Here is a 25,362-nt window from a genome sequence, read left to right as displayed (position 1 = left end):
TTTGCAGTGCTTCCTGTTCTCTCTGTTATGCTAACCAAGGTAGGATTAGGTTTCAGCTGCCAAAAGAAATAACATTTGTAGATTTTTTTTTTTTTTTTTTTTGGTCTGGGGAAGTGGGATAGAAAGATTTAAGACAGCTTTTTCCAAACTATTTGCTTCTTGTCAAGCAGTCAAGTCTAGTTATTGTTATTAATTTGAATTACAGAAGTACCAGAGTGTGACTGGAATTCCATTGCATGAGGGGTGTACAAATCTCCAGGAGGAGCCTGGTCTCACCTCAAAGGGTGAACAGATAAAGGGCATTTTGAACTGTGTTGTGCAGCTGTGGGAGTTGTCCTCCTCTCTGCTGAGTCCCTGAGCTGCTGGAGGGCAATTCTGGAGAGCAGAGATGACATTAAAAGAGGTGAACCTGCCTTCTTGTGTCTAAATACCAGGTAGGGTCTGATGGATTCAGAAAAATCAAGATTAATGTGATTTAGCATAACTGACTCCCGTGGATAGCAGGCTCTGTGAGCTGGAGGAACCTCACACCACCTTGCACCAGCTCATTCCTCTGTTTACTCCTCACTGTTTGCTCTTGGTTTGCTTTTCTCTTACAGGTCATTTCCTATTTAAGGTTCAGAAATCCTCCGTGCAGGGAGCACGTCCTGCCCTGCTCCTGAGCCATACCTAGAAATTCAAATGGCTTTAATTCACCTCTAAGTGCCCACATTAGTCTTCAAGTGCCTGAATAAACAGCCTGAGCACAAAGTGAAGAGTGAAAAGGAGGAGCTAATGCACTTTCTGAAAGGTCACCACACTTCTGTGGGGGGATGAAGGCTGAACTTCACCCTCCCCTTTTTCCAGGTATCTGCCTGTAATTCTGCCTGCCCTGTGACTTCCATGGAAAAGGAAATGGCTCTGGAAGTCTTTACCTTAAGGTCACGCTAATCTAGAAACAAAAGGCTTTCTGTAGGGGGAAAAGAAAAAAAGTCTGAATAAATAAAACAATATAAGTATAAACTTGAACCTGTTTATTCTAAAGTTGTCTATCTGTGGGTAATTCCAAATCCGGGGCCGCGTGTAAATATTTGAAGTACCATTTGAATGATGAAGGGCTTTTATTACCTGGGAGAATTTCCTGCTTCTCGTGTTTTCAGTCCTAACCTGGATGTGCACAGGGGACTCCAGGTTTGTGCTGAGGGGAGACAGGGAAAGGGCTGGGGAGCATTCCACTCATCTCCCTGTTTCTCGAGATTCCAGCAGTTTGCTGAGCAGCCCCTCGGAGTTTGCTCACAAGAACAAACTGGAGTAAATGTTTAACTTGAGCCTTTGGAGTTTACAGCTTGTTCCTTTCTTGATTATTAACCCAGCCCCTGTTTTTCTTTACAGTTGCACAGCTGCTGGACACGGGAGACAAAGGACCCTTGAGAGAACTTCCCTGTGGCGGCACAGGAGAGGTAAAGTACCTTTTGTGTCCTTTCCATACCCGTGCAGGGGAGAGCAGGGGCTCATTCCTGTGCTCTGTCAGGGCACGACAACCTGCCCACAGCAATCCACCTTTGATTGTGTTTTTCTAAATTAAATCACTAGGTACATCCAGCTGATTTCATCCTCATTGGACTCAAACTGAAGGAGTGTTTTTATCCCCAGTGCCAGAGTGTGCACAGGGAGTTTATTTGGTCATTCACATACCAGAACACACACTCTGCTTTCCACCACCTTTTTCTCCACAGCAATAGCCTTGTCTTTGCACCTATTTTCCCCTTCCTAATAGTTTTTCTGTACTGCTCAAGTCTGCAAAGGTCTGTGTCATCTTCACAAGTCCTTTCTCTGAGCTTGCACAAACCAACTGTACCATTTTGTTTTTCATTCTTCCTGCACCCTTGGGTTTTTTTAACCTGCTCTTGGGTAAAGTGAATTCTAGAAGAAAACTCCTTGGTGAGGCAGGTGCCTCCAGCAGAGTACAGAAGGGACAGGGGCATTTATCTGAGTTGTTCTGGTTACTGTGTCAATACTGTGTGAATATTTGTTTTAAAATACTGTTGTATATGTGTGTGCTATGTGGTGGCTTTATTTACAGAGAGAAGGATTCACTTGCTCAAACCTTTTTTTTTTCATTTGCTGTGATATAAATTTACATGGAAAATAATGTAGTTGAATTTTAGGCAAAGTAGTTCACCAAAGGAAATTTGAGTGAAGATCAAGAGTGGAGGTTAAAACAAGGCCTTAAAGATTTCCAAAAAGTAGCTGTTCACTGTAACTACAAATTAACTAAATGTTGCATATTTTTGGGAACAGTAACATTTTAATAGAAATGAGTTTTACAAACTTTGGTAAAAGAAGAACCAAATTGTTCCTGTTTCCAGCTGCTCAGAAATCCATTTTACTCCAGGAGTAAATATGTTAGGACAGGTCTGATCTCCACCTAAGCAAAAAACATCTCAGCCCTGATGCATTTTTTAAGAGCATCCTCCTCTCTGTACTTCTGCCTCTGTGGTGCCTTGGGAGAGAGACTCTGATATTCAAATATTGGTGGAATAAATTAGGGTGTATTGGAGGAATGTCAACACAGACCCAAGTCACCACGAAAATCTAAATCATAACACAGAAAAAATAACTGAGGAGCTGCAGGATTTCAAGAGATGGAAATCTTGGTAAGGAAATAGGTGGGAAGTCAGTTGGGAAGCTCTGAACCTGTTTCTACAATGGCCAAAGGCAGATGTTGCAATTTACTCAAAGATTAAGAGATAAACAAGCAAAGAAAACAGATCAAAACACAAACCTGTTCTCTAAAAGAATGGGAGAATTGGCAAGTGGATAAAGAAACTTGTACCTGCCCAAAGGTGACCTGGGTCAGCACAGGAGGAATTTGCCTTCTTTTTTTATCAAGAGTTTAATGTTTGTTTCCTGAGCACTTTTTTTTCCCCAATCTGGCAGTTCTGCAAAGCATATATTGGACTTTAAACACATTTGCCTGCCTTGTTCTGGGTGCTACGAAGTGCAAGTGCAGAGGAAAGGGGAAGGAGGGCTTTGAAGGGGTTTTTTCTAGTGCAATTCTAGGAGCCATTTCCAAAACCACTCTGGTGATAATAAAGGATAGGATACATTGGATTTCACCTTTCTGTGCTTCAGAGATGTACAAACAGAGAGCAGCCCCATTTTCCAGCCCCGTGGCCTCATCCAGGCTCGGTGCCATTGTCATGACAGTAAACAGATTAGACTTTCTTGGGGGGAAAAAAAGTGCTAATCAGTAACTGCTTTTTATGCCTCACTCCAACTTCTCATCTCCTGTAAAACTCCAGAGCAAAAGACTCTGTTGGCTCCCAGCAATGTGTGGTACCAAGTGTCAAAATGCCCTGGTGATCACAGAAATAACAATTGCACTGTCCCATGATATGATCAGGCTTTCTTTTTCAGAATCTAATGATGTTAAAATAAATGGAATTATGTTGCTTTTCCTTTTTTTAAGTCAGTAAATTCCAAAAGAGGATTTGCCCCATTTTTACAATGTGCTTAAGGACTTAGAGAGCACGATCCAATGCAGATTTACCAGGGGCATGAGGGGCTGGCACAAGGCAGCCTCTGCTTAAAGCTGCTCACTGCCTCTTCCTTCTGCTGCAGGAGAGGTTTTTCCATCTTAATCATGATTCTTGAGGGTTCTTTTATTGCCCAGAAAAAAGTGATAAACTCTTGACTATAAACAGCAAAGAAAACTGTCATTATGGACAGGACCTAGAAAACATGAATTGGAGAAAATATCTCACCAACATCTCTAGTGGAAGGTTTTCCCTTCTTTTTGTTGGCATGGTCAGTGAGAATATTTCCAGTGAGTTCAGGGGATGTTCCATGGAATCCCAGTGTCTCTCTGACTCTCCCCCTCTGCTGGTAATTCTGTCCCTGCTGTGCTGTAAGAGCTGCTCAGGATCCCTGAGCTCTGCAAAAAAAACTGTTTGGGAATCATGTAGCAAGTGCCATCCCTTGAGTCCAAGGATGAAAACTCTGGGGTGGTGGAAAGCAGGAAAATTAATGGCTGTTAGGGAAGGGCAGGGAGATCAGGCTGCTGGGTTTTCTTTGACATAATCCTATGAACAGAAGCAGTTTTTTGAGAAGAGGAGAAAGAAAAACTAATATTTTACTGAAAATACTTTTTAGATAATCTTTTCTGTTACCTCAAAGAAAAGAAAAGCACCTTTTCTCTCTGTATTCTTTCAGTGCTGATGAAAGGGCTCAGTAAGAGCATTCAGAGGAGGATTTGCTAGTTGGGGCCTTGGGCACATTTTCAAAATTCAGACACTTTCACCTTGTCTTTTATTCCCAGCTCCAGTTCCGAAAATCCTCTTAGGTTAATTTGTTTTCCAGCACGAAACCATATGAAACTTAAACCGCCAGAAAGGCTTTTTTCCCCTCTTTTCTCCCTGCCCCTGGCGACAGGCTGAGCTCACCCGCTCGGTGCGGGGGATGTCGGTGGTTTCCCTTCCAGCGCCGCCGGAGCCTCCGTGGTGCTGAAGGGACAGCGCCGGGTGTTCCCACTCGTTTTACACAAAGGGAGGAGATGCCCAAGCGCTTCCACAGCGTTTTCTGGAAGAAAACTTGTCCAAAGCAGTGTTCCTGCCCCAAGGCTTGTTTTACTATAGATTCAAAGCGTCGCTGAGGTTGGGAAAGACCTTCAAGGTCGTCGATTCCAGCATGACTCCAGCATCTCCAAGGCCACCCCACGTGTTCCCAGGTGCCACACCCAAACTGCTTTTTAATCTCTCCAGGGATGGGGACTCCGCTGGGCAGCCTGTGCCAGGGCTGGGTAATGTGTTTTTTTGGGGGAAAATTCCTCCTAATATCCAGTCTAAACCTCCTCTGGATGACTCGAGGCTGTTTCCTTCTGTCCTATCAGTTGTTACTTGGGAGAAGAGGTGGATCCCCACCTCTCTCCACCCTCCTGTCAGGGAGTTGTAGAGAGTCAGAAGGTCCCCCCAGAGCCTCCTTTTCTCCAGGATGAGCCCCCTGAGCTCCTCAGCCCCATCTCATAGCACTTGTGCTCCAGACCCTTCCCCATCTCTGCTGCTCTTCTTTGGAGTCCAGCACCTCAGTGTCTATGGAAAATGCCCACAGTGCTCCACAGAACTGAGGTTCTCCTTCCTTGCAGAAAATACTGAGATTTGAAGTCTCCCAGCAGTGCCCAGTGCCCCCAGCAATGGGCTGTTGAGCTGCTTTACCAACACAGAGCACAGACTTGGTGTCCAGCCTGAATTGCCCGGAGCTTAATGAGGTGGGACACACGTTCCTCCCGGTGCTGAACTGCTGCAGGGGGGTGTTGGGTGTTGTTGAACAGCTGCTGGATTCTGCCCTGCAGGGAAACCTCTTTCAGGGTTGTATTTTGGGTTGTAAAGTTCACAGCTCTGCCCAGGGAACAGCAAAGCCACAGGGCTGGGCTGAATTATTCCGAATGTTCAGTCACACAGGACAATAACCATAAAACAAGGGGTCATGGGCTGGCTGGGCCCGGGGGGTGTGCAGGGACAGAAAGCACAGGTCACCCTGAGGGCAGGAGCAGCAATACCTGAGTGCTCAGAGCCCATTAACAGTTACCCTCTGGCCCGTGGGACTGGCTGGATCCAGGCAGCTCAAAAATAATGCAACACTAGTGGAGAGACTGTACTCATGCAATGGGAGGTTCTGGGAGAGGTTTCCTGACTCACTAAGGAATCTGGTACAAATGTGAGTGAAAATTCAGATTTTTTTCTTCTTCCAATACTTCGGAAAAAAAAAACTTTCTGACTCTCAGTGACACCTTTAGGGTCAAGGGGCCAGCTCTGTGGTTAGCAAGGGCTGGGCTATTTCTATTTATCAAGGATCCCATTTGAATTCCCCTGCCAAGGACTGAATATTTAGGATTTCCATGGCAACACATTTCTGAGCCCATATTACAGTCAGACTGATGCTGTCAACTGATCCAGGGATGCAGGAGGTAGGGGCTGAATTTATTCAAGCAATCACATTCTCTTTTCCAAGGCTAATGCACATGAATACTGAGGCAGCAAACTGAATTGACAGGGATTCCATCCCGATGAACATGTATAATGTTCCAGCCTTGGAGAGCAGCATTTAATTGATGAGAGGGATTATATTTACATAGCAATTATAACAAAGCCAAGGTTGGCCTTATGTGAAAGACTATTTGCTGTAATGTCTTGGTGCTTGGTTGTCCAGGAAAGCTGTTCCTTTATGGGCAAGGGGGAAAAAAAAAAAAAGAGAACAGATGCACTCAGCCCTTTCTTTTCATACTCTGCAAATATTCCAAGAAGCCAGCTGAGGAGTCACAATGTGGTTGCCTTGGCTACATACATTAATTTACTCCATTATAACATAGATGCTGATTGTTTAACCCCCAAAGTATTAATAGTTAGTCCCTGCTGTCCTCAGATGGCTGTTCAGGGGCCGATGGAAATGAGTAAGGGCTCATTCTAAATCCCACATAAGTCAATGGGCATCTCTCTGCCCATTTAATTCAGGGCTGGAATTAGCCATCCCCGCTGCACTGCCCCTAAATATTGATTTTTTGTCCTCAAGACACCTTTGCAAGGTGAGGCAATGCCACTGACTCAGGTCACAGATGGAAAGCTGGGGCCGGAAAGGCGACCTCAGAATCACCCAAAAGTCCTGACCCTCATTGTCCCTTCAGTCTGGATTTCTTTCCATGGAAAAGTGCATGCCCAAGTTTTGCTCCAGCATGGAAGAGGATTCAGGAGAAGGAAAGCAGCTGGACCTCAGAGCACTTCCCACCCTGTAGTTCTGTGCAGCCAGAGACCAACAGGGGTATCCAGGTCTTTTCTTACAGGGTCTGGCATGGAGCTCAGTTCTGCTGGTGGATCTGGGAACAAGAGGGTGGTGAGGAGCCCAGACCATCCCTGATTTATGGCAAGGCAAGGAGAAATCTGCCTGACACTGATGTTGGGTGCTCAGAGTTCCTGTAGCACCGAGAGGAACCAAGAGCTGTGATCAGAAGCCCGACACAAATTCCACGCTCACCTTTCTTGGCTGCCATACAGGGGGCCAGGTCCTGGCATTCTTAAATTCCCAGATGGCCAGAAGTCCTTGTCCTTCTCTTGAACTCTGCCAACAGACACTGGTTTAGGTCCATCTTGGTTAGTACAGGAGGAGGATCTCCCCTACCTAAGGATACACTGTGCCAGAGACAGGGAAATATGCTGGGGTGTCTTGAGTCTTTTACCACAAAAAAGAGCTTTTTTCTCTTAATCCAAGCTTTCACTGCTCTTAGTCTGTGTGACATAGAAATTTTCTCCTTAACAGGCATTAGAATTAACTTGTTGACATCATAACAGAGCAGATAATAGATGGCTGAACTGCTCTGATATTTATCTTCAGGTCAACAGCTCTTGAGACTCCAGAGGCAAATTAGAAAAAAAGCATAGGCTCTTTATTAGTAGAACTTAATTTAACTGTATTTAAACTTCATTAAGGAGTAAAAAAAAATGACCTTTCTTAATGCACTCTTGCTTTATAAAGTTTGAAATGAGAATATTAGATTAGTTTGATCCTGGTTCTTATTATGCACACACAGTAGAGGAGAATGCAAAAATTCCCTCCTTCAGTTAGGTCCTCTTGGATGTCAAATCAAAGACCAGGTGCTCCACAACCCATTTCCTTTCTTCAGTGTTTTATGTTTCCTAGCCCTGTAACTCTCCCCAGGAAACCAGCAGAAATCTTAATTTCTTAACCCCCCCCCCCTCTCTGCCTAAAGTAACAGCTCTGGTCATTTAAACCATCCAGCACATGTTCCTCCACTGTCTGCACCTCATGCTGTCCATAAATGGGGATGTGGTAAGAAAAAACCATGGAGGAGAGGAAAGGAAATGACATTAACCTTTTCCATCTGATAAATAAGGGCTCTATTCAGCTGCAATAATCCACATCCTTCCCTAGAGATCCAGTTAATGTAATACCTGAGGGCTCAGTTCAGTTAAAATGATTTCCACACTGGCCAGCTGATTTCTTGGTGAATTATTCAGTCCCCAGACCGAACCCTTCTCCCTGGGCAACAGCACATGGAAAAGGACTGGAGCCCTCCTGTTGCTCCCGAGAGCCTGAAGGACCTCTCAGAGGGTCTGTGACACCCACATGGTTTATCTGTGCCCCCCAAGAGGAATTTTGGCGTTGATTTTCATGGGACCACCGGCCTGTAAGTGCTGAAGATCCCACACCTTGCCCCATTTGCTTCTCTTCTCTGCAGGGCTTTCTCCCTGCCCTGTCAAACCCTCAGCACCTGCATTTTACAGGCAATAAAAAAAACCAGTTTGGACTTGGAATGGGTGGAAATTCAGAGCAACGGACTCAGTGAGAAAGGCAGCCTGGGTTGTGCCTGTGGCTGCTGGGTTTGAGGTGAGGATGTGGATCAGGGTGGCCTGGGGGATCCACACCCCCCAAAAATAACCACTGGAGCTGAACTGTGGGGGTTTTGTTTCCCTTTCTCCCTTTGTAGTGCAGAGGTGGCTCCAGTGGGAGTGGGATCTGCCCAGCTGGTGACAAGGGAGGTTTGAGTGCATTGAGGGAGATGTTTCCAAGGCAGGCCAGGGAATCAGGACATGCAGATCCACTTGCAAATCCACGGGAAACACTGGAGTGACATGAAAATCTCAGCTTTATCTTACCTGTATTGATCCACAGTCGATTGAAAGCCATGGGAATCTTGTCATTAGTATCAAGACATTTTGGACTAAGTTCCTACATTATGAGACACATTCCTTCCTCCCTCTTTTTTTTTTTTTTTTTTTTTTTAGATTTTAGGGAGTGTACCTAATTGAGCACAATAAACCAGAGTTGTATGCAATTTTGCAACCTTTCTGATGGTGTAATGAGCTCTGCTCCGAGGGTTCATTACTGGGCTGCCTCGAAACTTGCTGGTTAAACAGGAAAAACAAGAAATCTGACCTCATTGTAGTGTTTAATTGAAGTGCATTTATTGACTGGTTTTAAGATCTTGTAGCAACTGTGTTTGCTGGGAACTGAGGGCCAGTTTAGCTCCTGGGGCAGACACAGCCTTGACACACAAACCCATCCTGCTCCAGGCTTGGACTGGGACTGGGCAGGAAGCTAAAGTTGGAGATTGGCATATTCCTCTGGCATATTCCCCCCCATGGGCTGACTCTCCTGTGGGGTCCTGGAGAAGGGGAGAAGCTGAGGAAGGTGGTCATGAGGGAGAATGTGCCACAGGTGAAGCAAGAGCATCGTGCTGGGCATGGTTTTGATGTTCTCTTTTGGTGCTGGGGCAGGTAACGTGAGTCAATAAAGAAAATAAACCCCTTTGAGTCTAAAAGATCTTAAAGATTTGGCCACTGTGGATGTCCAGGCTCTTAATTTCGAGGAGGGAGGACTGAGAAGACTGCTATAAATCAATGCCAAAGCAAACTGCAGCTGGATCTCTCTGCCAGTGAATCTCCCTTTCATAGGGTGACCCTGAGACTGGTGTGTGCTTAATGCTCTGCATTCTCCTCCCCATCCCATCTGCAGCAGAAATCAAGGCAGAAACCTGATGTGTGTAACCTTAAGAACAGTTTCTCACATCAGACTCCCTGGGCAGGCAGGGGGGTGCAGCTCCGGTTCATTATCACTGGATTTTGGGACTGGCCTGAGCCAGTTTTCTCTGGATTCAGGTAACTCGTTCCACTGGAGCATTCACGTTATCTCTCTGGAGATCTTAAGTAGGGAGCTGAACACGATTGAGAGCAGTTGCCTGATAAAAGAGGCTGAAAGCAAATGCATTCTGCAGGAGACAGGGAATGGAGATCAGTCCTGGGATAGATGGACATGGCCCTCCCCTGGCAGAGGAGATAAAGCTGAGCTTGCAAGAGGTGGAACTGGACATTTTTAGATATGATGTCACACTGATTTTGTGTGATACCTGCTGAATTCACCTCTGATCTAGCTCACTGTAATTTTAATTTAAACTGGCTGGGTGTTTTTTCCAAAAGTTTTGGAACACTTTTGGCTTTGAGGAGCTGTTACAGGGGGGGTTGGAACTCCAGCCCTGTGAACCTTCATTGTTACAGCCCAGCTGCAAGTCTGACCCAGAGGAGACAGGATTCTATCCAAGGAGTCTGGGATGCAAATTTATGCAGATGACAGCAATTAGTCTACTGTATATTTGTATTTGTTTGCTTGAAACAGCGGGTGAGGGAGAGGCAGCTACTCTGCAGAGAACATGGAAATTGCAGATTTGTGCCCAAACTGCCAACTTAAGAAAAGCAGCAGAGAATGAAAGACTTGCCTGTCAATTCTGTTGGTAGATTGCAGGGAAGTGGGAGGGTAGAAGACATTTCAGGACCAGCCACCAACCTCTTGGCTCCTCTTTCTTGACATTTATTAACAAATCCTTGTTTCAGGAGTGCCCAGAAGCAAAGCCAGGAGGGCACGGGCAGGAGCAGCAGCCGTGCACAGAATTAGGAACAGGGAAAGTTCATTTGTCACAGCCCTGATCTGAAAACCCTCTTTGAAAAGCCCAGGATGAGATCTCTGCATCTCTGACAGGGTCCATTCAAACACTTGGTAGCAGAGCAGTTCCCAGGAATGTCCAGGTGGGCAGGAACACCCGTGGAAGTGGAAGCACACATGGACAATGTGCTCTGTGCTGCATCCACCTCTTTTCCCCCTGACCTCGTCTCTGTGGCCAGAGTGGTCTGCTAAAAACCTCCCCCAGCTCTGGGATTCCTCTCACACCTCAGGTGACAGGGACAGAAGGTGACCTGCTCTGTGTGCAACCAGCTCAGAGGATGGAGCAGAACAGGAGTTTAAAATCACCTGCTTTCTGCTGGGAGTGCAGGTTGGCAGCACCTGAGGGCTCCTGGGGGGAAAATGAGGACTTCAGACATCTGGTGACTCTTATTACACACAGTGGTGATGGGATGTAGGGGTAAAATCCAAAGCCCAAAGATGTTTGTGCTGCCTGCAAAAAGCCCTTTCCACCTGTGCAAAAATCCTCTTGTCAAGGCTGCCTTAAAGGGGCTGTTGGATCAGTTATCAGGGAAATGGGAAAAATTCAGGGTCAGGTTAGTTCCTGGTGGAAATCCTTTGGTTGCTTCATACCTATTGCAAAGTAGACCTTGAGCCTTTTGGAGAAAAACAGTTGGAAAAGTGCTGGGCTCCCAAAAGTAGCATATTTCTCACCTCAGTTCTGATGTGCTGAAAGGATGGGATTTTCTGTGAACTTTTCCCAGTCTTGCTTTTTTTTTTTTTCTTTTTTTTCCTTCTCTTTGAGAGGGGGAGGAGTTGTGCCTAAAAAAAACAAACCCAACCTGTCCTCCTCAGCTCTGCCAACCTGTCAGTCCAGCCATGCAAGAGAGAGAGACAGAGAAAAGGAAAGGAGGGAGTGAAGCAGAGATTCTTTCAGACTTCAGTAGGCACTAAGGTAAAGGCCATTTCTCACTTCCTTAATTGCACTTTTCTCTGTGTCTGTTGTGTGTAAACAGAAATTCTGTTACCTTAGAGAGCTTTAAACTAGCTCAACGACCTGTGTGGGAATCAACTGCTTACCTTGTTTAACTGGAAGGGTGTTTTGCATGTAACCTGGCAGCTTGTTATAGTTGTTGTTTGCAAACACGGTTTCTGGGTCTGAAATTCAGAAGGAGAGTTGGTGTTCATTTGAATATTAAAAAGAGGCAGAGCTCTGGTGCTTGTTTGGGGAGGATATTAAGCTGTGTGATTTCAGGGCTGAAGCCTCTAATTACTGCAGATCGGGGGAAGAACTTGTTAGAGGAGGCAATTCCTTCCAAAGCTGCCAATTGCAGCTCTCACACCTTTTCCTGGAGGATTTGGTGTCAGCCACTGGTGGGGATGGGACGTGGGACCACAGAGACTGTGGGGCTGATCCAGCCTGGCAGTTCCTCTTCTCCTTTCTGTGCATTTCTGGAGGGGTTTTAGCAACTTGTCATTAGCAGGGGAGGTGCAAAGGCAAGGTGCAGCAAACCTGCCCTCCCGAATTCCTGAGTCAGGAGGGCAGAGCAGCACTTTGAGCTCATCCCAGGGAAATTGAGGGTTGCAGACTGTGAGAAAGGCTGGCTGAAATGAGGGTGAGTCAGAAGAATCGCTGTGCCCCAGAGCCTGCCTTGGGAGCCTGCTCTGAGCAACCAATTTGTTGGAACAAGTGCGGTAGAGAGAGTGTGGGAGTGAAGGCCTAAAACACAAGAATAGGCACAGTTCTGCTAGATCTGAGTGTCTGCATGAGGACCTGTGTGAATGTGCACAAAGAATGTGCTGAGAGATTCTGACCCTTGGTGTGCCACGAAAATCCCCCAACAAAGGTGAGAGAGGAAGAATCCTGTTCATCCATCTCAGAAATCCCCCTGTTTCTGCGTTTCCAAATCCTGAGCAAACATTTGAAGCTGCTCTGAAAACTCTGTAATACCTCTGTGAGTCGGCTGAGGCTCTGGGAAGGTTGTGTAGGAGGCAGAGTGGTGGACAGGATTTCCTTCCCTTGTCGTATATTCGGGGTTTTCACTCCTGCAGCCAAGGTGTGCCTGTTAAAGATGACCTGTCTGGGAACACCAACCTGCCAGACAGGACAAGCTGAAAGATGGCAGAGAAAGACAATACAGCTGTCATGTTGCTCCCTGAATGGGTTGGAATGTGTTTGCCAGGGGTTTGGTTACACAATCCTGCATCCTTCTTGCTGTCAAACTTCCTCAAACGCTGGTGCCTGTGCTGTGGTTTTGGATCAAAGCTCTGCTCCCGTGGCAGGGACCTGGGAAGAGGACAGAGAGGATCCAGACTAGAGAGGGGTGCTCTGTGAGGGGGTCTGTCCAGACAAAAAAGTTGGCAATGTCCTGGTGTTCCATCACTTCCCTTTCCTCTGGGGCTGTGGTCATTGGGAGCGTCGTGCTGGTGTTCCCTATGACCCCTGACTCATTCCCTGAGGGAGTGGTGGCACAGAGTGAGACTCTAAGCTTTTAATACACAGAAGAAATTCTGTTGCAGACAGTGGGTTTTGTAGTATTATTATGAGCTTTCCTGCTAGAGCCAGAGTGGAGACGGAAGTGCTTTTCCAAAAGATGGAGAAAAGGAAGTGAATACTCCAGTTTTGGTGGGGACAAACCTTCCTACTCCTGGTTACAGTAACAGAAATCAGTCACTGAAGGAAGGAAAGGAGGAAAATCCTGTAACTTTCATGATCTGCAGACTTCATTGACTAACCTCACAGCACTCCTGTATCTTTTTGCTTTCTCTTCTCTTCTCTTCTCTTCTCTTCTCTTCTCTTCTCTTCTCTTCTCTTCTCTTCTCTTCTCTTCTCTTCTCTTCTCTTCTCTTCTCTTCTCTTCTCTTCTCTCTTCTCTTCTCTTCTCTTCTCTTCTCTTCTCTTCTCTTCTCTTCTCTTCTCTTCTCTTCTCTTCTCTTCTCTTCTCTTCTCTTCTCTTCTCTTCTCTTCTCTTCTCTTCTCTTCTCTTCTCTTCTCTTCTCTTCTCTTCTCTTCTCTTCTCTTCTCTTCTCTTCTTTTTTCTCTTCTGCAACAGGAGGGAAGGGATGTCAGAAATGCAAGTTCTTACCAAGATCTCTCTGTGTGTCACTCTGGAGGCAGCAAGAGCAGGGATTGGTGTATTGATCATTTCTCCAGGAAACTGTTTCTGAAGAAAAAAAACTTTTGCAAAGGGCATGTTACCAGAGAAAAAAAGGTTAAAATCTGAGAAGCCCTTCTGCCAGAAGAGGTTCTGAATAGCTCTGGGAAAGTTCAGTTGGAAAATACTTCACCCTCAGAAAGTTTCTGCTAATTCACCATGCTCAGTGTTCTCTGGTGACTGAGATCCTCTAGAGTGGATGATGATTTGCCCTCTTTCTTTTATTAGTCACCATTATTCTCACCACAAGCTTTTGGTGAAAAGCTTGGTAACAGAACACCCCTTTCCAGGAACTTGTTGTGCAATTTAACAGCCTTATGATAAATACAAAGGAGGAAAACAAACAAATACAACCTCAGACTTCTGTTTGCTATTTAAATTGGGTTAAGGGTGTGATCTGATTCTTCATCTTTTCATCCAGTGTAAAAGCAGACTAGTTGTCCATCCTGTCTGCACATGCTGTAACTCAAGAAGTCACTGTGCTGCGTTTCACAGGGAACTGTTCATTTTTGTTGTCTGGTTCCTCTTTTTAAAGTAGTTAAATTCCTGTTTTGAGAGTGCAGACAGGGTAGAATAATCCTCAGCTACTCAAATGTTATTTGTGGTGACACATTGGGTTGGAGAATTGGAGGAGTGGAGAGTGTTTCAGCCCTTAATTTCCTGTGGAAAGATTCAGCTAAGGAGCCATTGAATTTTGGGTTTCTCTGTGCAGTCGTGGTAGGGGAGAGTAGGTCTATACTTCCCTGAGAAGATCTAAGAATTGACATTTGATAAAAATCAAGTCTGGGAAACAAAGTGAAAAGGGGCAATTTCAGTGAACAGCCATTTTTCAGACAAGTTTTCCTGCACCTCAAGGGAAAACCAAGACAGGGATTTACTGAGCAGTGTGAAATGAAGATAATGCACATTTTCTGACTGGCTTTGTCCCACTCAGAGACAGCTCAGAGTGAGACAAATCCCAACAATGGAGGTGATGTTCACTTCATAAAAGGAGATGCCATAAAACACAGGCTACTTTCCACCAGAAATCTCAGTGGAAAAATTCAAGTATTTCTATTTCCACTCGCAAGCCTTAAGCAGCTGTTTGACTATTAATGAAAATCCTTTTAGTTTTCCACAACTGAGAGAGAACTCTTTCCAGGAGTGGCCTGTGGTGAGATTTCTAGTGCACTCCTGCTTTGGATAGACTAAGAATATGAATCTTTTCATGGTATTTTGTTGCCACAGCTACTTATTCTGCAAAGAAATGAGGCAATTGGTGTCTTATGCAAAAAAACCCCAGTAACCCTCAAACAGCTTCTGTTATTCAGGTCTCAGAAAGATTTGATTTAGACTTTTTCAATGGGAGCAAGTAATTAGTGCTTTGCTTTATCTCCACGAGTCTGTTCAAAGGGAGTTAAGTGATTGGTGCAGCAGAGTTTTGGATGGAGGTGCAGTTGCCCTGGCAACAATCGGGATTGAAATCAGAACCTTTTGAGCAGCCAGTGGAATGTGGTTCCACTTGGATGACAATAGGTCAGAGCATTTTAATGGGTAAAAATGTAATCCAGTACAATAGGATTTATTGCCACTGTGACATCAGATTGACACTATTCCTGCGAGTTCTTTAGCTTGTGACAGACTTTCAACTGAAATCTGTTTAGTGGAAAAACTTGTAAAATGCCATTAATCATTTTGTTTTCCAAATCAACCAGAGCCTGTGTGTCTCAGGGGGGGTTAGAGGGAATATCTTCCAAGTGAGTGAAATTCAACCTCTCTGCACAAAGCCCTAATGAGTGGCTGTTCTGGACACAATAAATGGTTCTAAGAACTAAAGGCTTGTTTCTGCAGGGTGCTGAGTGCACTAGTCCAAGTCCATTGGAGAACTTCCTCACTTGCTTAATTTTATACTAACAAAATAGTTTCCAGTGATTTCCAGGATGGTTATTCATGCTCTTAAACCTGATTGTATTTGCTGACAGACAAGACCTTGCAGGATTAAGTCCTAAACTAACACTGGAAGAAAAGATTCCCTGTTCAGTGTGGCAAGGGCACGGGACAACATTTCATCCCTTCTGCTGACACTTTTCCAACTGCTGCAATAATGATCCCTTTATTCCAAAGGACCCCAGAGTTCTGTCTGAGCTAAGAAAATGCAGCCACAGCTCGGGGCAACAATGCATAGGAGCAGGACAGGAGGGTATGTTGCCTGAAGCTTTAAGGAAATGGCAGTCTAGGGCACCAAAATCTGCTCCTCCACCCTGAAGCCAAAAGCACAGAAGGCTTGGGGTGTCACCAGGGACCTCTGTCACACATAGAAACCCAGAGTCACCTATTCTGGTAACACAACAGCAGAAATGGCCCTTAACACTCATTACAGGTGGGTGCCCTGTGAACCTTTCACCAATTTTCCTGTCAAACAGACGCAGGTCACTCTCATTCATTTGGTTTTAATACGAAAAGCAGATTTTTCTCAATGGTGTGGCTGGTGCCATGCACATCCTTTCATTGTTGCTTTTACAACAATAAAGCTCCAAGCCCGTAACTGTTCCTCTCCTGGCAATTAGCTGTGGAGAACAATCGAGCCAGACAATGACACGACCTGCTTCTTGTCTTCCTCAATGGGAAATGGGCTCTGAGTTCTGTGAGGACGTTCATAAACAGCCAAGGCAGGGAGTGACCTCAGAGCCGCGTTTTACACGGGAGAACAAAGAGATCCCGGGCCCTGATTTGAAAAACACCCCGAGAACCAAACCAGTGGTGCAATATCATAATTCCCAACCCGCGTCAGGGCTTTGCTGGAAGCCACTCACAGCCCCTGAACACAAACACAGCCCCTCTCTGGCTGTCAGACCTCGCACACCGTGTTTGTAACTTCGGGATGTAACTTCACCTCTGCAGCGTCCACGAGGGCTGGACATCCATCCCCGCTCCTTCCCGTGGACATTCCCGCTCTCTGAGCTCCTTCCCATTGTTACAGCACTCCTGGCTCCCTGCCAGCACCTTTGAGGTCTCCTTTTTGCTCTCCTCTACCTGCACTTTCTCCCCCGAGCCTCAGCAGCGCCGCGGTTGCCCCCAAACTAAAGACACCCGAGTGGTGGGGCTTGTTTTCCATGTTTGTTTTTTTTTTTTTCTGTGGGAAACACCGCTCTGTGCTTTTCACAGGCTTCATCTCCCAGGGATCTGTTCCTTAGGGGTGCCCATGGCTTAGCACCATACGGAATGTTCCCGAGGAGGGAGGAATGCCACCGGGCCGAGCTCGTGATCCGGGGCTGGTCAGGCCTTTGCTGGTGATTTGAGGGTGAGTTAATCACCTTGGACTTTTTGAACAACTCTGGCTCAGTGGCTTTAAAAGCGACGCTTTAACTCGGTTTTGATCAGTAAAAACAGAACTGAAAATGACCCAGGGAAAATGCAGGATAAAACATCTCCCACTCAGGCTGTGTATATTGCTTTTGAGCTTAATTTTAATTTTGTTGACCAATCATTTATACAACTCCCAGCTAATTTGGAGTGGATCAGGGGGCAGTGGAGGTAAATTTCAAAGCAGAGTGACATTCTCTTTAGTCATGCTCTTGTCTCTGACGACAGCACCCCTGTAAAGTTAATGTGTAATAAATGAGACTGTTATTTCATGGGTCTGTAGCACCTACGAGGCAAAAGAGCAAAGCTGTTTCTCAAAACATGGCAATTGCTTTGGCAATAAAAATCAACCCTACTGCAGCCTAGATATCTTCGTTTCTGGAGTGTTGACATTTGTAATGTAGCAGATTTTTATTTGATGTATTTTTGTTAACACGGCCTCGATAAGATCTGCTGCTTGTTCGCAGTGTTTGCCTTCGAGAAGTGAAACAGGAAAAACACGGCTGACTGAGCAGGTTCTTGACAAACATCTTGGAACGAGCTGAACCTCCCTAAGTAGCTCCTTCACTCAGTAGTGCTGAGTGAAAATATTCCACACAAAGGGCAACCACAGAGGCCCAGGTCACAGACCATGAGGGAAACACAGACACCCTCTCTGCAGGTCACTGGAAGACAAAAATCCTATTTGAAAAAATTCCTTAAATTCAGTTTTTTAATTAAGGACAACATTTACATTTATATATATATATATATATATATATATATATATATATATAATATTTATATCTATATATATTATATGTGTGTATTTGTGGGTTTTTTTAAATACTTATATATCTTTATATATTTGTGTGAGGTTTTTTTTTTTTTTAAATAAGTGCTGCTATTTTTGGAAACAGATTGATGTTTTGAACGAAAAAAATAATGTATTAATTACCCCTGAGGCAGCTGAGGGATTTGCTGATAAATTCATTATGGTGGGACTGAGACACCAGCCTGTTGCATTCCTCCAGTGTTTCATGGCAAAGCCTTCAACAAGTATTTTTCCTCTCTGGCTCCAGCCTCAGGAAGATTTGCAACAGGCTTATATTAATTCTTATTAGGCTTATATTAATTCTTATTAGTGCTTCCAGTTAAACAAAATATGTGCATGACTGTTTTTCTTAGATTTAACCCCAGTATCTCAGCTCTCAGGATGTCCTTATCCCACGTGCCTGAGCTGGGATTCCTCTCAAGCCCTTCAGAAGCTGAAGGACCTACCTGTGATTGAAGGGTCCATTCCATGGGGACCCCGGGGGAGAAGTTTGGGATTTACTGACAAACCAGGTTTGACATACAGAGATTGAAACACGGGTACAAAAATAAAGAAAATAGGAAATTGCATTAAAAACAGTAGTAGTTGTCAACACAAATGAAAGAAAGGGCAAGGTTTAAGGGTTTTCAGCATCATGAAAAGTCTCTTTTTAAACTGTGTGAGGCAGATTGTGAAAGCCATTTCCAGTGTCTCTGCAATTAATGGCACATGCACAGGAAAGCAAGAACACAGCAAGGAAAAAAACTACCTTCAGTTACCTCTGAGAACTCAGAATATGCCCAAAAGACAACTCTGAGTGAGAAGTCATGGAAAAATAGTAGGATTAGATGTGAGAAATGCTGATAGAGAGGTGATAGATTGCTCCAAAAGAATGGGCTCTTGGTAATCACTCAGGGTGTCAAATATTGGTGAAAATACAGAGAAGGATCTTAAGAATGAAGCACTAAACCTGTCTGATTTTGGATAGAGTGGAGAGGGGAAGTTTGTAAATGGAGTCATAGATGATGAATAAAGCTCCCCCCATTAAATATTCGATCTGGGCCACCACTGAAGAGCAGGCACTGGCATTAATTAAACTCAACTTTGATTTAGGATGAATGTTCCCGTTTTTAGAGGAAAGATTAACTTGTCTAGTGATGTTTTTTAAAGGTGAGGGAGAAGAGACAAGGTTTTAAAGGAGATTCTTCCTGTCATCATATATCTTAAAATCGAATTGCTGTGCCCAGATACTCCCTCAGGTGATCAGGAATAAGCTGTGGAACAGCTCCAGGAGCCCAGACATGAAGTTATGCAACCCACACACTGAGGTAAAAAATAATACCCCTAAGTATACATCCCAAACTCCCAGATACACGTGATTTTCCACTTCCACATCATTTCAATCATCTGACTTGCAAAACACCAAGATCCTGTAAATTAGAGCTCTGAACTTGGAAGGGGGGTGACAGCTGGAAGCAGGAGTGGTCGGCACCACGCTGAGTGTGAGGGCTGAGGAAACAACTCCTGGGTTCCAGAGGAACCACGTGGAGCTGTGCTGGGACAGCTGAGGAGGGTGGATGCACAGAGGTTCAACCATCTGCTCCTCAAGGAGTTGAAAGTCACCTGTGACAGGGTGACCCCACTCCCGAATTTCCTACAGAACCCGGCGGAGTCGAGGAGCCACGTGGAAACAAAGCATTCTGCCAAATCTACCACCAGAAAAAAAAATGAAAAAAAAAAAAAAAAGAGAAAGAAAAGGAGGTTTCACAAAGCCCTTGTTTCTTAGAAAGTGTTGCTGCAGTTCCAGCAGGCCAGGCCAATTCCAGAGGGCAGCGATGGATTCCACCCGCGGTGATACGGAGAAACCCGCCGGCCGCCTCTGATCCGAGGCAGGGAACCAGAGACAGCCCCTGTGCTCGGTTCAGCGGGGTTTGGATCAGCCCTCGGATCTCTGAAACCCTTTAATACATTTCACAGGCTTTTTTAAGAAGTGGTGACATGCACAGCCCAGCAAACGTGGGAGCGTGTTGGGGTTTGGATGGAAACTCGGGATGCGGGGCAGGACTCGGGGCCTTGGCAGAGCAGCTCCAGCTACAGGATGTGCTTGAGCAGGAGGGAGAGAAAATCAGATTGTGGTGGATCAGAGGTGGATTTCTGCTGCATCTATATTCACAAATGAAAGGAAAGTCACACAAAGCTGCTCAGAAAAGCAGATTGTGATTCTTGACCCCGGGACTGATGGATAAATTAACTTCTTGAAGGGCAGGGTTTGATTGCCTGATTTATCTGAGTGTCAGTCACAGCATTTTCTGCTGCCTTTCCTAAGGAAAAAAAAGCACTGATACACTTTTTGATTTGACATGTAGCTAATACTTATCTCAAAGTCTTTTTAATATCAGTTTAGAAATCTGAGTCAGCAGCTTTTTTGAGGACTTCCTAAAAATTAGATCATAGTGGACATGATTAATTTTATTTACATGATTTTTTTAACTTTTATTTTTACTTCTCCCTTCCATTTCCTCAAAGAAGTAATGCAAAATGTTTTCTCTGTTAGACCTTATGTTAGTTTTGAAAATGTGAAGCCTTTGGTGATTTAATTGTCATTTGGGATATTTCGTTATGTGGGATGAGACAGTTTCTGAGTTTTATAGTGGAATTCCTGCTGGGGTCAGGAGGTAAAGTTGAGATCAGTAGTAACTTGGAGGTGTTCCTGTCTGCCCTGGGTAGCAGAAGTCAATAAGTGGAGTCAGGCTGCATCTTAGGGACGTTTCTACAAGGGTTGGGGAAGGAAAAAAATAAATCAGAATCCTCAGGCTTCCTCCTCACAGCTTCTTTCTGTCATCTGTCAAACAGAGCTCACACATTCACTTGGGATTCAGTTTTATCCCATTCCTTACATGAAATACAGGAGCCAAGGCACCTGATCCAGCACAAGGCTGCCCATTGTGGGAGCTGCAGCCTGTGGAATGGGCAGGATTAAACCCTGCACAGGTAATTTTAGAGCTTCTCTGGTCTCTGCAGCCCCTTTGGTTACAGGCACACGACCTGTCCCCCTCTCAGGGGTCTGTGCTGGGTGTGCAGGACCAGGGAGCTCTGCAGGGCTAAATCTGACCCCACAGGTACTGCCCTGTGTCTGCACCTCATTCCACAGGCACACCTGGGCACACCTGAGCACAGAACATGCTTAAACACAGAACATATCTGAGCACAGAACATACCTGAGCACAGGACACACCTGAGCACAGGACACACCTGAACACACCTGAACACAGAACATACCTGAGCACAGAACACACCTGAACACGGAACACACCTGAGCACAGAACATACCTGAACACAGAACATACCTGCACAGGCTGTGACTCCACGTTCCTGTGTCACACTGCCCTTCCCTGGGTGTTTGGTTTACAGGGCGCTCCAGAAAACAGGAAAAAGAGGAGTACAGTCCCTGCCTCAGGAAGCAGAGTTGCACAAAGTGACGTAAAGGAAACTGTCCCCGAGACTGGAAGAACCCTTTTAGAATCTCAGCTCCTGCCTGCCCCCGAATTCCTACCTCATTAATAACCTGCTGTGTTTGGGGAAGAGATATAACAGCAAATAACGGGGCTGAGGGTGTTGGCCCTGTTAGATCAAAGTGCTCAGCATTATCTAATCTGATTCTGTCATTGTTCATGACCTGCACTTACCCGCTGCTGAATTCATTGTTATATTACATCATGTCTATTAAGAGCTGCAACAAACTGTTCTCCTGTTCTTTGCCAAGGAGATCTGTTGGAAAAGTTCCTCGAGGAACGTTGCTGTGGCTCTGTGGGCTGCATGTAATCCCTGAGGGGCAAGGTGGGATGAAATCCCACTGCACACATCTGCAGAGTTCTGGGAATGGACCTTTGCTCTGTGTCAGTGAGGTCAGTGAAGACATCATGGGAAGAGAAGCAGGAGGAGGAATTTCAGGCAGGAGGAGATGCCAGTGGCCCTGTGTGGATCCAGCTGCCCTGTTCAGGTGTGGGCTGTGCTGGATGCAGGGCAGGGTCACCTCTGGGGGTGCTCCTGCACCCACCCACCACCACCCCAGGAGGGGCTGAGGTAGGAATTGCCCAGCCCATGCTCTGTGTGGTCACCCTGGTGCAGGAGCTACTGAGAGCTGAGGGTTAAAAAGAGGAAAAGACTTCTGAGAGTGAACAGTTTCAGGTTTCCCTCCTGCCAAATTGTCTGGGACAAAGAATGGCATCGAGGCCCGAAATCAGGAGCCTCAAGTTGCCAGCACTTTCCATTTCTTATGGTATTTCAGTGTTTCCATGGCTTGTTCCTGCTGAAACCATGCAGTGCTTGCAGTGCAAATAAATTAAAATAGACATTTGCAGCTTTCTATAGGTTTTGGAAAGTGCTCTGATTGGTATGCAGGGGACTGGTTCCCTTTGAACCTGTCCTGTGTCTCCAAAACAGGCCACCAGCCTTCATCAGGGAGCAACTTCTCTAACTTTAAGGGGAGAAACTTCTTTCATTTCTTTTTTATTGGTTTTTTTTTAAGGAGATCTGGTTTCACTTAGATGAATTAAATGTCGATGTATCTGTTGCTGTGAGTTGTTCCAGTGTAGATCACAGCACTATTGCATGACTTTAAAGTCTGTGCAAAGCTCTGCTGCTCTGTGCTGTCTGTGTCTGCCTTTTAAAATGTTCAATAAACCCTTTGATATTGATACTTTAGGTCTTATCTCTTTATGGAGGCATTGAGGAAGAACTCTAAGAAATAAACACTCTTTTTTTTCCAGCTTTGAGATCAGCCTGTTATACTCATAGAATGCTTTGGGTTGGAAAGGACCTTAAAGACCACCTAGTTCCAACCCCAAGGTTTTCTTTTATTTCTGTATCTCCAACCTTTTCTTCTGCTGTTGAAAGGACTTTATAGACAAAATGCTGGAGAGGGCAGGTGTTACCTGTGAGGTGATGTCTGCAGAGCTATGTGTTACAGCTTCTCAGGGTGAAGTGTAGCCCCTGCAACCTGACCTCAGCCATCCAGGGTGAAGTGATGGGAACAACAACGCTTTTACTTGGAGGGGAAAGTTGAGCTGTTTCAAAGTTTCACTCCAGTGGCTTCAAAGTCACCCCTGTGCTGTAGGAAAGGTCTGTGCCTGGAGCTCCCAGTGGGATGTGCTCCAGTCTGTACAGCCAGCACAGCTGAGAGTGCTCTGGGTCGTGCTCTGTATGGGAACCCCTCTCCTACATCCCTGCTCCCCGGAGGTCTGGCTCTGGGGTCAGTTTGGGGGATTTTGGATTCCCCCCTTCCCTTGCAGAGATGCCCTCTGGTGACCTGGGAGGGTCTGAGCCGACATGGCAAACATTAAATATGTTGGCTTCACCCTCAGAGTAGGGTTAGGTCAGATATGGGGAAGAAATCCTTCCCTGGGAGGGTGGGGAGGCCCTGGCACAGGTTGCCCAGAGAAGCTGTGGCTGGTCCATCCCTGGAAGTGTCCAAGGCCAGGTTGGATGGGGCTTGGAGCAGTGGAAAGTGTCCCTGCCCAGGGCAGGGGTGGAAGGAGATGAGCTTTAAGGTCCTTCCAATCCAAACCATTCTGGGATTCTATAAAAAACCTCACTTGTAACATAAATTGCTTATCAGGCTCTCAGACCTGACCTGTTGGAGACAAATAATATCAGACACTTCCTGACACTGTGAACATCACTGCTCTTTTTTCTATTGCCAGAGGAGGCAAGTGAAAGCCTTGACATCATAAAGACAAGATCTTGTGGGCCAAGGGTGATCAGACTCACCAGCCAAGAAGGCAGGAGACTTACAAGCAGATTTTATATGTCCTGGAGCAACCCTGTGAGCAAACACCTCCCTGGGGTGATTATACAGGAGAGACCAAAGGGGGAATCCTCATATGTGCCAGCTCTGCTCTGGGTGGTGCAGATCAGAAGCAGAAAGGCTGGCTGTAAGTATTAGAAGAAATGTCCCTTTGCAAGTGAAAGGAAGGAAGGAAGGAAAGAAAGAAAGAAAGAAGGAAGAGTTTCAATGTTGTCCTACAGTAGATTTATTTAGATTTTGTGGGTGGTGGGTTGTTGGTTTTTTTTTTTTTAAGGGACAAGTATTTGGGTCAATTCCAAAGCAACTCAGAATTGTCACATTTCTGGTCTCTGAGCTGAAAGTCTTCCAGGGTTACACAACAATGACTAAAGCTGGAAACCTTTCAGACCATTTCCAAAACGCAGGAGGAAACTGAGGTGATTGCTAAACCAACCCTAGAGAGAGAGAGAGAGAGAGAGAGAGAGAGACATCCACTTCCATGTGTGTGGGGTTGGAGGGAGCACCCAATTTCACGTGGAGGTTTCCAGTTGTTTTCTTTTTGATTTAATCTCAGAACAGAATTATTCTGGAACCGAGATCTTCACATTGTTTTGCTTAATGTTTTACAAACAGGCTGTTGACTGAAGTTGTCACCGAACAAGAATTCACTCCTATTGTTTACATAATGGGAAAACAGAGTCATAAAAGGGGTGTAGCAGCAGCTTGTTAGGTATTAGGCTAAGGTGCAACAGGGATTATCCTCACAAAACTCTGAGCCCTAAACTCAAAATGCCAGGATTAAACTGACACGTTACATTTAGTGAAAGTCTTTGAAAGGCTAAACTTGATGTTTCAGGCTTTTAAGTGACTCGTTCTGAGCTGACAACCAGGAGTTCAGGTTGTTCTGGTACAGCTGTTCTGTTCAAGAGGAACTAGAGGAAAACATGAATATGATAAAAAGGGGCTGCTCCTGCTGCTGTTTGCTTCGTGCAGCTCCTCACTGGGTGTAAGCAGGTGTTGGGTTTGCTCCTGTTTCTGCCACTGTGATGCTTTATGAGCTTTGAAATACAGGGATTTCCTTCCCCTCCTCCTCCCAGTTGGAATTGGGGTGGAATTTTTAAAGAATACAAGTTTGGAGGGATCAATATGCAGACCCCATGAACACAGGTCTCCAGAGCAGTTCTGTGTCTCCCTGAGCATATTTCAGAATCCAATACATTAAGATCATGGCTTTGGCTTAGATAATTAAGAATAAATGACTTTCTGAACTCTGAGTCTGATACATATATATTTTAAAAGAACTTCTGAACCCTCTCTGCCATTTACCCTGAAGAAATCTTTGAGATTTCTCTGTTTCTGTCTCCCTGCTGCCCAGTCTGGCTTCCCTGCTCCATTTTTATCTCTGATAAGCTTCTATTTGGAGGGGGGGGATACATTTATAAGGATGGTTAGGAAATGTACTGCAAATTTCAGCGGTGCTGAAATGCAAGGGGAGGCTCATGATGTGTACAAACACGCCCAGAAATACAAGAAAAAACTCACAGAAAGTAAAAGCAAGACAAACCAAGGGGAGGGTTGATGTGTCAGCGTTAGAGGAAGGTGAAAATGCTTCTTGGCAACATCTGAGAACCATTTGCAGACTGATCCAGGAGCTCCAGTGAGTAGAGAATGCTTTTAAATCCTCCCCCACCCCCTTTGTTAATCTTTACCAGCTAGTCAGACCTTTAATGTAATTGTGTGGCTTTCTTAGGGATGAGGGAAATATTTCCCTTTTGAAAAATAAGGTGTTGGAAAGGTTGAAGGTTGAAGGTCTAAGGTTGAGGTTCCTAAGTCTGGTTGTAAGT

General features: G+C 45.3%; 1 protein-coding gene across 4 annotated transcripts in view; it reads left to right on the top strand.

Annotated features, from left to right (window-relative positions):
• Positions 1-1,355: 1,355 nt before the first annotated feature.
• Positions 1,356-25,362, top strand: part of KCNJ16 (potassium inwardly rectifying channel subfamily J member 16) — a 31,574-nt gene continuing 7,567 nt past the window's right edge. The window contains exons 1-2 of one of the 4 annotated variants that reach the window (XM_051797739.1): positions 1,377-1,439; positions 11,299-11,398. The gene's annotated coding sequence lies outside the window, so the exon portion shown is untranslated. Of the gene's footprint in view, positions 1,440-2,652; positions 4,709-11,278; positions 11,399-25,362 lie in introns of those variants that run through there. The other 3 variants (XM_051797738.1, XM_051797740.1, XM_051797741.1) reach the window with 3 other exon arrangements.

Source organism: Manacus candei, unplaced genomic scaffold (genome assembly GCF_025592945.1).
Source record: "Manacus candei isolate 608988 ecotype Guabito, Panama unplaced genomic scaffold, ASM2559294v1 h1tg000047l, whole genome shotgun sequence".
Lineage (NCBI taxonomy): Eukaryota > Metazoa > Chordata > Aves > Passeriformes > Pipridae > Manacus > Manacus candei.
This window is presented reverse-complemented; position numbering and strand designations above follow the sequence as displayed.